Genomic DNA, 15604 nt, shown 5'->3' with positions numbered 1-15604 from the left:
CCAATTACTTAAAAACAACAGAGCCTCGTAATTTGAAGATGCTTAAAAGCAATTACTGCTAAAATGAAATACATTTGACGTAATTGCTCTTCTGTTTGCTGTTGATTGTTATTTGGATCAGTGATGTTCCTACCAATTTTTCTGAGGGTATACTCCCAGTAATCCATTACACACAAAATGAGTAAGCGTTACATAAATAATATGTCATAATATGAAAATTTTTGAAGCTTGAGGTTGGGAAGTATTTATAAAATGGACGAAGTTATTTATGAAACGAACGAACTCTTTTATTCGAGTTTTTTAATGTGGTCCCTATCCACCACAAAAAGAGGTTAGGATGTATTTATCAATTTATACTCATCTTAAAAGGGTAAATATTTTTCAGTGTTATTAACTTATAACTGCGTTGGTTTTTGCAATGGGAACGACAAAAGAAATTAGAGTTAGTGGAAATGTTTTGACAAAATATAAATGCCCCCCCCCCCATTGTTGGCCAAAAAAAATATGAATTTATATCTTACGTCAATAATTGTACTTACCAGTGTTTCTGCTTGCAGTTGCATTAATTCTAAATTTTTTCATTTCAAATTAAATTTGGAATTTAATTTGCAATTGCAGGTGAAACGCATTGAGGCATTTAGAAAGAAACACCTTCCCCATAATTTGCCTTATGGAAAGATATTCATTAACTTTGGATGTTTTAGTATTTCGCTAAAGCTTTTTTTTCACATTTTAGCTTTTTTGCTAAAAAGTTTTGAACTCGGCTTAAACTCTAGTTCTGACTTAATTTATTCGAAAATTTTCTCTGCAAAAATATTGGGAAAGCTAAACAATATTATTCGATTAAGCTGGGAACTTGAACACTTGTGTCTAAGTGGAAGTATTTGGTTCCGGGAGGATTTTTTAAATTCGTATAAGTGGGGGTTTTAGTTTATCCGTTACCTAATAACTTATTTCTTAAATCTTACGACACATTACATTAACTTTACTCTTACTTACTAATTTATACATAAAACAGAAAAAGTAAAAAAATAAGACATCATGATATTAAGTGGTCATAAATATGAAAAGTCAGCTTATTACTGATTTTTCATACTTCAAATATCTAAAAGTTGATTTACAATATAATAAATACTGCTAAAAAGCAATCTAATTCAATTAATCACAGTGATCCAAGTTTAATAATAGTCATGTTGCAGAAACATTTGGTTTCCTGCAAGATTTATTTACATAACATTACCATGATTGTACGCTGTAAAATCATACATCTGAAGCAGTAGATTTTCAAATAAATAAAGGAATTTAAATTTGTGCAGAATTGCAGATGAACTAACCAAATTCGACACATATCATACTACATGCAATATGGAAGACAACCGTATACGATTGTAATTCTCGGCCAAATACTCAGTATTTCGCAAAATATGGTACAATTCCTAAAAGATAATTGTTTTTTGCAACTTGAACAGTATTTTCCCTGGAAGGGATAATAAACTCAGGGAAATAGAGAGGGAAGAGTCAAAGTTTCAAATTTACTACTGTAAATGCATTCAACATTCAACATTGCTTACGTATATGTATAATCTAAAGTAAGAAAAGAATAGGTGCAGTGGCACTCATTGATATGTTATAAGTGCGTTTCAGCTCTTAAAATAAGTGTTAGTAGAGATAACATTAAGTACACAACAAATAACTAAAAATCTAATAAATGAAAAATGTATTTACCTTTCCAATAGAGGCCGCCATGTTTACTATCATCACCCTCGCTTTTCCATTTCCGGGAGATGGCGTTGCGCGCGCTGAATTCCTATTGGCTGTCAGTCGATCCGATTGGTTCAACTTTACGGTGAAATAACCGCTTTCTCAAAATACGGTGAAAATACTGTTTTTCTTTCGATTAATGGTTTGAAAACCATCTTTTTTATGGTTATTTGACTGTTGAGGCTGAATACGGTAAAATGACAATAAAATAAACTGTTATTTAACCATTTTTTCAGTGAAATTTTTAACAGTGCACTACATGTTGCAAACGCGTAGACACGTATTTCTCGAGTAAAGCCCGTTTATTATATTTCTTAAAAATATATTTACAGATATATAATAGATTGAAAATAAAATTAAGTATTATCATAATATTGCATTGATGCCTATTTAAATTTCAAGAGAAGCAATGCGCCGTTTTTCAGTAATTCTTGATATATTATATTGATAAACAATGGCGGAAGTGCCATAAACATACATATTTGCTCTATTATAAGCATATTGAATTTCATTTTAAATGTTAATTTTACCTTTAGATATGACTTGAGTAAATATGAAAAATGCAGGGAGTTTCTTTATGTAAAATCAGTTGACATAATGCAACGTAATACAGAAGAATCTAAATACATTTATTAATTAATGTTATGCATATTTGGGTTGGTAAAGCATCTAACCTGCAAATGACAACAGATCGTTTTCCAAAAGAAGATCTTTCACTAAGGGGTCTAAGGATCTTTTATCTTCAAAATTTTCGACTTTCTAGAAAAAAATATAGGTTATGCACAATTTGAGACCTTATTTATTTCTATACGCAACACTCTTTTCAAGTTATCGTAAAAATGCGTCACCTTTCCCCATAGAGATTTATAGTAACATCAGCTGTTTAACCTTCTTTTCTCAGATGCCGGCAGTGCCGGTTTCTCGTTTTGTGGGCGAGATATCTCAGAACGTATCTTATATACTTCAGGAAAACTTATTATGCCTAAGTGTTTGGTTTATTTTACGATCTGAACCTAAATTTATTATTATTTTTATTATTAATATATCTATATATATAAAAATCTCGTGTCACGATGTTTGTTCGGGGTAAACTCCGAAACTACTCAACCGATTTTTCTCAAATTTCATATCTATGTGTCATTTGGTCCAACTTAAAAGATAGGATAGTTTTTATAATTTTTTATTGCAAATTTCATATCAATTGTGCAATAATAATGTGAATTAATTATTTAGTTCTAAAAACTCTTCATAGATGGCAGTGTAAGTTAATTAACCGATATAACTCTAACATCGTATGACTTACTGCTAAAAACACCTTGATAAAAAAACTCAGAAATGTTGCTTAGAATTTCCGTATAACGTTTCGGGATATTACAGGTTATTTTTCATTTCTTGAAAAAATCAACTATATTTTTCAAAACCTTTCCTAGAATTGCTACAAATTGCAGATTTCCCACCGTTGTGAAAAATATTTTTCTCCACCAGTATCAAGATTAACAAAACGTATTTAATAGGTGTATCAGTTTCGGAGCGATTGCGGTTCGTCCAGATTGACTCAGCACTCAATGAGTGCGAAAAGATATCTGGAATCACGAAGCTTTGCAAATGTTGCAGAGGAACTACATTCGAGCTCTTGCTTGAGAGTCTGTCTTCGCGATGGCAATGCGTGAATTAATGCTCCGAGAGCTTACTTAGAAAAGCAGGAAGGTACTGGGCTATTATATTAAATCTGCGTTAGGCTTCTCTGAGGGCGCCAGAATCATAACGGCCGTAAACCAAGAAGACTACTGAGTTCTTCAAAAATATTCCAGGTTAATTTCAGGAAGGTTAATGAATTTAAGCGGAAAACAATTATTTTCTTTCCTTTGTTCCCCAAGATATTTTTAATATCATTAATTCTTGCAAAGATACGTTCGCAACAGAAAACTGCAGTGACAATTGCATCGTCAGGCATTGCTGCTACTTTTTTTAGATGGTAGATGAACAGCACATTCAGCTTTAAAGGTGCCTATTATACATTCATAACAAACAAAACGCAATGTGTAACATTGTTCCATTAAAGAAAAAAAAAGTACGCGGAATGGTTGTAGTGTTGCAAGAAAGTGAAATTATAATTTGGGATAAGTGTTCTATGGCTCATGAGTAAAAGCATTCATTCGAAGCACATCATAGGATTATGCAAGATTTGAACGGCAACGATAAAGTTTTAGGCGAAATCATCTGAATACTGTCTGGGGACTTCCGGCAGACATTACCAGTTATTCCGATGAAATCAACGCATGTTTAAAACAATCGTTTTTATAGCATTATGTCGAGATAATGCGATTGGCCATGAACATGCGAGTATAAATGCAAAATAATCTAATCGCATAAGTATTTTCTAAGCAATTGCTGAGTATTGGAAACGGTGAAATTGAACTGTATCAAAATATACAGTACAACAAATAGCCAGACAATTTCTACACTGCCGTTGAGACGAAAAGTGAACTAATTGAGAGTCTATTCCCAGATAAATTTAATTTTTTAAAAATCATAATTGCCTCTGTAATCGCGCTGGTTTTGTAGCAGATTTATTTTCGGTAAACATTCCCGAACAGACAGGAATATTTGTGGATCGTCAATTGTCGACTGTCAAATACATATCCTGATGCATGTCACAAATTGTATTTATTAAGCGCACAAAGTCATTGGGAGTTGACACTTTCTAATGCAGGTTTGACATAAGGAGAAACAGTATTCGTCAACTGTTTAAAACAATTTTGACGGCCTACTATCCAACACAATCATTAATTTTTAAGGAGAAACTATATAACTTTCACGTTTGAAGACGTATTTCATAAAGTTTAACAAACACACAAATGTCCAAATCCAGATTTTACACCAGAGATGAATATGAAGCTTTAGTTTTAACTGAAGGTTTTTGCGTTTCAATTTCAAATTTGCCACTAAGTTATTATGATATGCCGTCACTTGATAGTTGGGCCACCGACTTAGTTAACACTGATTTGCAACGTATAACAACAGAGCAATGACGCTGTCTTAGCTAAAATTATTGCGAATAATGAGCCAATACTGACGGCTTTAAAAAAAAGCTTCTCATTGATGCTAAACAAGCCTATACAGTTGTCGATGAAAACAAAGCAGTAAACATTCCAAATGAATTTTTAAATTCCCTGGATACACCAGGAATGCGACTACACGATTTCCGGTTGAAAATTGGCTCAACAATTTATTCTTTTTCGCGATTTAAACAAACCTAAATTACGCAACGGTACACGTTTCTACATCAAAAGTCAGCAATTTTGTTGGGAAAGTTTAAAGAAGAAATGTTTGTGTTGCCAAGTAATCCATTAATAGCGTCATAATTTTCAAACACATTTGAAGAGCTTCAATTTTTGATTCGTTTAACTTTTCCAAAGACCATAAATAGATTTAAAGAACAAACAATGTCTTCTTTCGGTTTGGACTTGAGTCATAAATATTTCTCTTATAGACAACCATATATCGCCTACTCACACGTGGAAAGTTATCATACTTTCCGTATTAGCAAAAGACTGCTTAAGCAAAAACATTGTGCACAACTTAGTGCTTAGAGAGTTTTCAGTTTTCAAATAATAGAAATAACATTTCGAAGTCAATGTTATCTACTTCATTGAAAAAAATTAATTTTTATATGTTTTTAATTTATTTAGTGTATTTTGTAAAGAAGTTATTGATTACAAACTATAGAGAAAGCTGAGGTGAATAAAATGTAGTGTAGAATCTAAAAGTGTATGGTGGTTTACGCTTAGTTTCTACATTCGGTTATTTTACAATCAGTTTCGATTTTTACTATCACTTTCAACATATTATTATTATTATTTTGCGGAAATCATACTTACAAAATTTACTAAGCGTAAGTATATTGCTTTTTCCATAGAAAATTTAGTTAGTACTTACTGAATTCCATAAGTACTTTCTTCAGCGTGCACTGTAAAAAAAAAAAATTCCGAAACGTTACTGAGTAAGAATTTTCGATACATGCTTGCAGTTCTGGCTAAGCTTTGTCTATGTTTGCATTACTGCTTATAGAAGTTCCTTAATAAATCAGAAAGGGGCTATTTTTTTTTTTTTTTTGTATCCCTTCCTAAGTTTACATTAAATTTCCAGAAACACGACTAACTTCAAACAGGAAGATCTTCGAATTTTTCAAGAGGCTTCCGAGATGATTTCAGGAAGGTTATTAACTTTTATCGGAAAACTTTCCGCGTTTTGGCAGGACATGTTACTGGCAGAAATTGGCCACATCAGCTGCCTATAATTTTCCAGGAACATTTAGGAATCGTTTTTATATTGGATCACGCCCATTATCAATCTTATATGTTTTAAAATCGGCTATACTATTTTAATCTCTATTAAAAATATTTATTTGATTCTAACAAAATAATGGGTAAAAGTTTATTTTAATCCAACTTCTTTGCCACAGCAACGCGTGGCTGGGTCAGCTAGTATATATATATATATATATATATATATATATATATATATATATATATATATATATATATATATATATATATTTATTTTAACATTAACTTTTAATTTTGGTTAATATTTAGGTTCAGATCATAAAAAACAACCAGACAAACATGCGTAGAAAATTTTACGGAAATAAATATAATACTTTCTGAAATATCACGCACGCAAAACGAAAAATTGGTACCTGAGAAAATGACTTAAACAGCTGCTGTTATTATGAAGAAAGGTTACGCATTTTTACGATAACTTGAAAAGTGCTTTTATTATTATTATTATTATTACTTTTTTTTACGAATGGTAATAAATAAGGTATCAAAATGTTCAGAAACAAATTATACATAACATATATTTTTTCCAGAAAGTCAAAAATTTTGAAGGTTAAAGGTCCTTACACCCCTTTGAATATTCAATCCTAACTTAGATTTTATCTATCGTTGTTAATTCTTTACTGTTAAGTTATTAATATATTGGTGATGTTCTGCAATTATTTTCGAACACGTTTTTTTGCACTTTTTAAAACTAACACGTGTCCCCTCTTTTAGAATGCTTTAAAAGGGGGCACACGTTTTGAAATCTTTTCTCAAAACACTTCTGAGAACACTTTTAATAACACTTATTTGGTTTAACTCTTTCTTTTAATCTTACGTAGAGTGATATATTCATTTAAATATCTCAGCGACAGTTACAAGTGCCCCATAACTAATTCATTTTGTTCCCCTAAACTACGTTTTATGAATTACTTTTTAAACAAAAAAAAAAGAAGGGGAGGGGGATATCCCGCGTTATGTAGATCAAACTAGCATCGCTTGGTTGTTTTTTTACGAGACTTTTATTTCTTTTTTACATTCACATTGGAACATTAAAGCCCATGTATTAACTCAACCCAATAATAACTGGACCCGAACTTCCCAAAGAGAACTGACAACGGAACGATTCAGAAACCAGACACCATCGTGTTACAAAAATACTATACATAGTGAGAGGCCCAAGCTGCAACTCATTTAGCCGAAAATTAGTTTCCCACGAATAGGCCAGTTACGTTGTACCCCTAAATACTATACATGAACAGAGCATTAAAATATACTTGCTCACATTTAGTCATTGCGCAAAAAATGAAATAACATGTTAGAATACTTGGAGAACCGCATATTTTAATGTATAAAGTCCAAAAGTTTTTTTTTTTTTTTTTCAAATGGCAGAGAGCTTGACAAATTGGCAAAACACAAGCAGAACCAAAACGAAGAACAGTAAAAAAGTCATTGTCTTTTTCGGCTTCTTGCCTCCCAGTACCATTCTACCAAGGAACTTGATCGCTCTACAGTGGGAAATGTGGTGGACATGTATGAAAGTGAGATCTCCGCAAAGGGTACAGTTTGGAGTCACATATACACCACTTTTAAAGAGATATCCAGCCAGGCAGTCATTGTACACAAAGTCTAAACATGGCAACCGCCGCACGTCGGTTCCATTCGGGTATAATTGATCTGTCCAGTACTTTCCAATGTTTGGAGCTGGTTCGAGTCTTCAGTTCCACCTGACGTTGAGAGGAAAATTAAGTTCGGGTGAGTCATTTCATGGCGCAGAATGGGACACTTTATAATATAAAGGGCAATTACATATATTAAGGGCAACGTTTAATAATGCTAAAAGATCTATATAACTTTTCGGCATGCGACTTCTTCTCCCAATCCTAAAGTACACTACGGATATTTTTGTGCCGTAGTGACCTACATAGTATACAGTGAAGGAAAAAAAAAACAGCATTTTATAAATAATAAAATACCATTGCCATTGGCTAAATTAAGTAATAATATTTTTTAAATTGCAACTAAAAATAGTCAATTCCAAGTATCAAAACAATTTTATTGTTTCCAATAGAAGGCATTGTTTTTTAATTTTTAAAGAATTTAATGGAGCTTACAAATGGTTTTCATATTATGTGAACGAGTATAAAATATAAATTCTAGGGAAAGCATTTCCATAATTGCAATCCAAAGTTGAAATATAAGCATTTTTCTCTCCATTGAATTGTTAATGCAGTGAAAAGAATGCTTATTTTTCATGTTTCAATACATCAACTGTTGACCCTTAAAACCGCGGTAAGTCAACTGTTATGCTGCGTTGTCACGTAAATCCCAATTCTGCTCATGTGTCACATATGTTATTGTAATGGAGTTTCAAAATGCTTGTATCAATCAACAATATAGTAAACACGTAATGAGAAAGAGTTTTGTGTTTCTAAAATGCAGAAAATTTAAAAAGAATAGCAAAAGATGATTTGAAGGTTATGCTTTAAACGTAAATGGACTTCCTTTTACATCCGTAACATTATGGTTAAAATATCGTTTAAACGCAGTGCAGTTAACTATTTGTAAAATGGAAACATTTGGTATTAAAGTCAGCATTCTTAAGAACTCTTAATGGTAAGTGCTATTCATTAGCTGTGTACCACGTGAGTTCCTACATTGAAGCATAAAAAGCAGAAGTCAACAGCTTCAACAGTTTATCTTCGAATTAGTATATACGTGCTACGTTTGTATATGGGTCATTCCGGTGAACATGGTACATTTCAGTTTTCAAAACTTTTTTTTTTTTTTTTTTTAAATTCATCTAATCCAACAAAAGTTAATGTCAAATAATGGCAAAAGGGTTTACTTTATCTGAACTATAAAAATTAATTTGCTCAACTTGGTATTAATATCCAATTTTCTCAGTTCTTTTATCAGAAATGAAGAATTTTGTCCACTCTGTTACACATTTCAAAACAACAAATTCAAAATTTTCAATTATTTTTTGAACTTTTTTTTGTTTAATATAAACAAATGGAACATATCTTTCATACACATGCTTAAAATGTCGTTGTAAAAGGCACATTTAAGTTTTATTGCTAATTATCTTACTCAAAAATACAAAAATTTAAAAAATCATTTGTAAAAGTTAGATTATTATATGAAGCAAACGTGAAAAAAGATTGAAGTGGGATAATTCTAGTTAGTAATTGTGCAGTTCTTTGCAAATTAACTTTTAGATTAAATATTTAAAAAAATTACAATCAAATCAATTAAAATATTCTTGTAACAGAGTGGACATACCTGTAACAGAGTGGACACTATTATTCAAGGTAGAAGTATTATCTATGTTTAGGCAGAGAAAATAGACGATGTTTCATTTTTTTAAATTTTTTATTTAATTCAATTTTTCTATAAATTTGTTAAGCTACGATTTTTGAAAAACATCAATAGCATATGGGAATTGATTACTATTTCCATAAATATTGCACACTCTGTTAGACAAGAAATGTAACACAGTGGACATGTAACAGAGTTGACAAATAAATAGTTAAATATTTTTTCTAAACCTAAACATAAAGTAACAGTTAAAATAGTAATGCTAAAGCAAAGAGTGACTCTAAAATTACTACTTTATATGTATTTTAGATTTTATTTTTAAATTTTAATTAGCAAAACTAATGTAACATAGTGGACATTTTGTTACTTAAATTTACTATCAGAGACAAAGAATGAGTCTTTCATTGCTTGTTGATAGTTGAATTCACTAGGGTTAGATAAACATGGAGTTTTTACCATCTGGTCAACTCAAAAGTATTGCTAGTTTTTTTGTAAAAATAATTTTTTATTCTTCAATAACTGTAACAGAGTGGACATTTTAAAATTTGTAAACTGTAGGGACAATTGTAAAGTCCCCGCATTTTCATTGAAAAAATATTATTGTTTAAAATTTATTGTGTAAATTGTTACATTAAAGGTGTTGCAATATAATTGGACATTTGTTTTGTTATTGCATCAAAGCAATTATTTAAATCACTTTTTAACTGTCACTGTTTTAAAGCTGGGAAATCAAGATTTTGCCTATTTGACTAGCATATTTTTTCTTAATTCCTAAATCAAAATATTAAAGACAAAAAATACCTCATGATACAAAATTGCATAAAGAATAAAGAAAAAATATGATTAGTTCACATGAACTATAAAATTTGCTGTAAAAAATCCAAAAGTGCCGGACATGAATAGTACCATTTTCTTCGGAATGACCCATATTATAAAGAAATGTGAGCATATAGATGACCTCTTATATAATATACGCTGTGTTTTAGATAAAAATATTTATTCAACTTTACAAAATCAGTAAAGATAAATACTATTGTTTGGGAGAATGCTACTTTATTAATGTTCTTATTATTAGATTATTCATTTTTAGAAGAGAAAGGTGTTTATTAAACAGCATCCGAAGGTTGAGGAATAAATATCTCAAAAAATCATTTTTAAACATGAATTTTCATTTAGTTTCGACAATTTAAGAATGTAAAAATATTTTCATGTGTTAGGACATAAACAGAATATGCTTTAATCTTGACTGGATATCTAATTAAAAAATCGTAAGTATAATTATTAACTTGTTTTCCGCATCGAAAAACAAAAACAAATGTACGCAATGAGTAACTAAGAAAAATATATTTGGGGAGAAAAAATCGTTTTCTTAATAACTATTTCTTTATGACAGAATAATACGCATCGTAAGAGGATTTTAATGTTTTTTTTCCATATTTTCTAGGTAAGCAAACAGTGTCGTTTTGTTTTGAAGTCTCACTTGGAGAGCGATGATTAAATTTATTTTGAGCAGAAAAAGAAAAATAACGTTTTTTCAAGTTTTTTCAACTCGGAAGTATTCCTCTAATGCAACAGGTGGTAAGATCTACTTAAATGAAGAGCAATGGGGGTTTATTTTTAGGTATAAGGTAATATGGTAAGCATTTGCTGTATAAAAGTAGCGACACTTTGTAATAGGATTTAAAGTGTAATTCACTTTTACGAAATTTAATAAGACGATTTAAAAGATGCTTTTACGGTCAGCAGATTTTACATTGTAAACAAAGAAGTGCATGTAAAAATATTTAATTTATGTGCTTAAAAGAGGTATAATGTAGTGGAATGTGGGGCACAGTGGAATGGTTAAGATGAATAAGTTTTTTCAAAATGAACAAATCGTATTTCGCATTTTATACATGGTTAAATATATGAGGCTAATACCTATGTAATTGTTGATGATTAAAAAATACAAAGGATGTGAATTTCGAAAGGAATACTTAAATTCAAGCATAGTTTTGCATTTTGCTTCATTGCTTAGCTTTTAAGTGTTGTTTTTATCATTTTTTGTTTCTTTTTTGAGATAATATCGTTTTCTGTTGCGAAACTCATTTTCATAAAAGCTTCTTTAATTACCGGAACAGGACTTTCCATTTTCTGCCTGCTTAAAATTTTTAAGTGTATGTTTCCTCTTGCAGTGGTTATTTTTGTTATAGCGCAATCATTTTTTATGGAAAAATAAAACCCTTTAATTCAAGATACAGAAAAAAACTGACATCAAAGATGACGTAAATTAGCTACACAAATCTATGGAAAATTAAAAAACAAACAAACAAACAAACAAATAAATACATTTACTTGTTAAAAATTACCTACGGTTTGAGATTTAAATCGACAAAAGCTAATGCCTTATATATAAACGCACTGAATTTTGAGAATGACAAATGTGTTTCATATACTGCAAAAAAAAAAAAAAAAAAAAAAAAATTGAATTCTGACATTTTGAATTCAAATTATGTATTTCGCAATCACGAGTTCCGACAGGGCCCTACTCATTGGAGTTATTTTTTTCTCGAAACGGCTCCTGTTCCCCCAAGCCTGCCCCTCCTCCTGGGCGGTTACGTATGTATAGTTGTGTGTGTGTGTAGGCGCGCGGATGTGCACGTGTAGGCTTGTGTGTGCGTAGACCTGTCTGTATGCACTTAGGCGTGTATGTGTGTAACGGTGCGTGTGTGTATGTGTGTAGCGACGCGTGTGTGTGAGTGTGTATGTGTGTGAGCCGGTGGGCGGTAGTGCTGGTGTGACTGTGAGGTTTAGAAGTAATGCACAATGACCTACGCAATCTCGAAACCACAGTTAATGCAAAAGGCTTCAATAAAGCGATTTAACTCGTAGAACATCCAAAGTGAATGGAGAAACATTCGATCTTTGATAAAACAAGGAATCAAGCAGACTTGAACGGCAATAAAGACGAGAAAGAACTCCTGACATTCTTGCTCTGTATGACTAAGCATTGTCCTGTTAAAAGTGACTTCTGGGTGCATCACCTTAAGTTTCAACATATATGACTGAAGCATCCCACAAACGTACCGATATGCTATTGTGGTGCAGTGTTATTAAAATTTTAAAGGTGACCATTTTCGTTCACGATTGTCAGTATTGTTGAAATTAAATCATAATTCGTCAGTAAAAGTCGTGCTTCAGTCACATGTTTTGCCACTCAAGGTAGGCCTCCTAGGAGTCATGTTTTCACAAATCTAGGCTCGGTCATACACAGCAAGAGCATCAGAGGACATCTCCTTTCAAATTAGCACTTTCTCCGAACTGCGTCATTTCTTGATATTTTACAGATCGAGCATAGCTGGGATTTCTTGGGGTGAATAGTTGGAGAACCTACTAGTTTGATCGATATGGGGCGCGTTTAAAGTGATTCTGGTACCTAGAGAACGTAAGAAGCCATACGAGAGTGTTTTGCCCCAATATTTGCTTGTATCTTTTCGTACATTCATGCTAGAGGTGGCTCAACAATCAACATGGTACTGAAACCTCGTGTACTTTCCAATTTTTCTAGCAATAAATAAGCACTTTACTTTCGTTTTGTTTGCACTTTTTTACATCAATTATGTTCTGATATTCTTAAAATTTCGTTCTATTGAGATAATCTTTCCTTGTCCGCAGATTTTGTTGATAAAGAGTATATGTGTACGAAGATTCGCAAAAAATTGTGTAAAAATATTTTTTTCAACATTAAATTTAAAAACGATTATATATAATAAAAAATAATAATTAAACGCATTTCAAGCATTTTCTAATAAATTAATACAATATAGGATTTTTTTAAATCTTTATTCTCCTTTGATTAATTGTAGACGAATCTTCCGTTTTCATTCTTACTACAAATTTAAAAGCATGTGAATGTTTAAAATACTCTTCGAATCTTGAAATTTTCACATAGTGTTAAATTGAGGAAAATTTAGATCAAAATGCCCATGCATAGAAAAATTCTTTGCAAGTTTAAATCATAGGTATGGTATATTGTAGCAAAAATACCAATAGTTGGAAATATCTTTTGGTAAAATGGAAATCGTTCAGCGAGTCTCTTTACGGTATTTTTATGTGCAGCAAAAGTGATATCTAAGTCCATTTCTGAACTTAACGGGATCTTTTAAAACTATCACCTTTTAAGACCGTAATGAGCTTCAAGATACACTTTTTCTAAAGTTAAAGTAGACTTTTGAATAAGAAGAAAAATTACTCGTTTAATGACGGTGGAAATATATTTTAATATGCATATTGAAAAAATCGTATTTCTGTTGTTTCTCATTTTTAATTTAAGGAATCATTGCAACAGTATACTTGATTACTTTTGCGCAACTTACTACTTTCATGCAATACTAATATTTATATTGCTATACGGCGGAAAAACTGCATATTTTAAATTTTTGAAAGCAAGGTTTACTTTAGTAAGTTACGGCGGTTTTACAAGATTATGGCTTGCCAATAAAAAGCAAAGGCACTATACATTCGTTCTCAACGGGTCCTCCATAAACGTACAAAAAGATCATTATGGGTCTAATTCGATCTGAATTTATTGCTAAAGACGATCTGGATCTATTCGGTTCAAAAGAATCTCTTGGAACTCGACATCAGTCCAAGTGGATGCAACATTGATTTTACTAAGTTTGATTGATTAAATATAAGTTTAAATATATACCTGGATTTCAGTATATTTATGATTTTTTGATACTCTTAAATGAATCTTAGGTGTCGAATCCCCTGAAGGTTATCATATGGCGTAAATTACCCCTCCTACACTGTTAAAAAAGTTCCTGAAATTTTGCGGTAAAAGTTACTGGCATTCATGTTGCCAGTAACTATTACCGTAAAATCCTATTTTACTGTAAAATTTTACGGTAGAATGAACGACAGTTAAAAAACTCAAAATTCGCGCTGCAGGTTCGATCTTGGGACTTTTGAAATATCAGGCGGCTTCGCTGCCCGCCATACGAGTTGGGACGCATCGCGTAAGGGAAATACGGTGTTATGTGCTTTGTACTGTAAGTCACGTGGTGTAATAATTGGCGTTACAATCGTTTATTTTCTTCGGTAAAATTTGCTGTAATTTTTTCCTGCACTGTAAACACTACATTTTACAGTAATATTTACCATAAAAGTTTCCTGAATTTTTAACAGTGTAGTTAATATGTTTGAAAAATTAAATATTAAGTTAAATAAATACCTTTCTGTATACAAAATAAAACAAGATATAACAATGTCAAAACGCTCATGCGTGTGTGTGTGTGTGTGTGTGTGTGCATGTGTGTGCGTGCGTGTGCGTATGTATGAGTGTGTGTGTGTGTGTGCGTGTGTGTATATATGCACGTGTGTGTGTGCGTGCGTTTGCGTAAGTGTGAGTGTGTTTGTGTGTCTTATTTGCACGTGTGTGTGTACGTATGTGTTCATATGCACATGTGTGTGTGTATGAGAAAGCTCAAAATACATGGAGTGTTCTCAGTTTATTTACTTAAAAGCTCAGGATTTTTTTTACTGTCAGCGTATTTTTATTTGTTTACCAGAATGCAAACTTTCGAGAGCTCTTCTGTTTTTTTCTCCCCGAAACTATAGCGATACTGTGAAATGCATGCTAAACAACTGATATAAAAGTATAATTTATCTGAAGAAAGATGCATTGTAGTTTACATTTCAGTTCGTGACTTCTATCTATATGGGAAGATTAGATTAAGGAAATCTGATATATGTAAATGCCTTAAGGGCAAACTGTCAAGACTTTCGGACTTTATAAATGTACTAAACTGTCATACGTAAGTGACTAAAAAAATACATAGCCTTTTCTTCTCCGAAAATTGAATTTCAAAACAAGGGCTGACATTTTTCGCATGTACCTAGTCTATTCGTTAATCTCAAGACACGTAGAATTATTCAAAGTATCTTGTTACTATTTAAATTTGTTCTTTTTTAAGATAGACAGTCAAAAAAATTGTTAAAAACTGGCGTTCGGATTTTTTGTGAAAATAAATATTCGTTTTTTTTCCGGAATTTAAATAATTTTGGAATGATCCAAAGGTGAGAAGGAATAAAAAAAAAAAAAAAAAAAAAAAACCTTGTGCACTTGTGCATTTCATTGTTTATTTATTATTATTATTATTATTTTTTTTTTTTTTTGCTGTGTAAGAAACGTTAAGCAATATATATATTTTTAA

The sequence above is a fragment of the Uloborus diversus genome, chromosome 8 (genome assembly GCF_026930045.1).
Source record: "Uloborus diversus isolate 005 chromosome 8, Udiv.v.3.1, whole genome shotgun sequence".
In the NCBI taxonomy this organism is placed as follows: Eukaryota; Metazoa; Arthropoda; class Arachnida; order Araneae; family Uloboridae; genus Uloborus; species Uloborus diversus.
The sequence above is the reverse complement of the archived record's forward strand: the minus strand, read 5'-3'. Positions refer to the sequence as shown.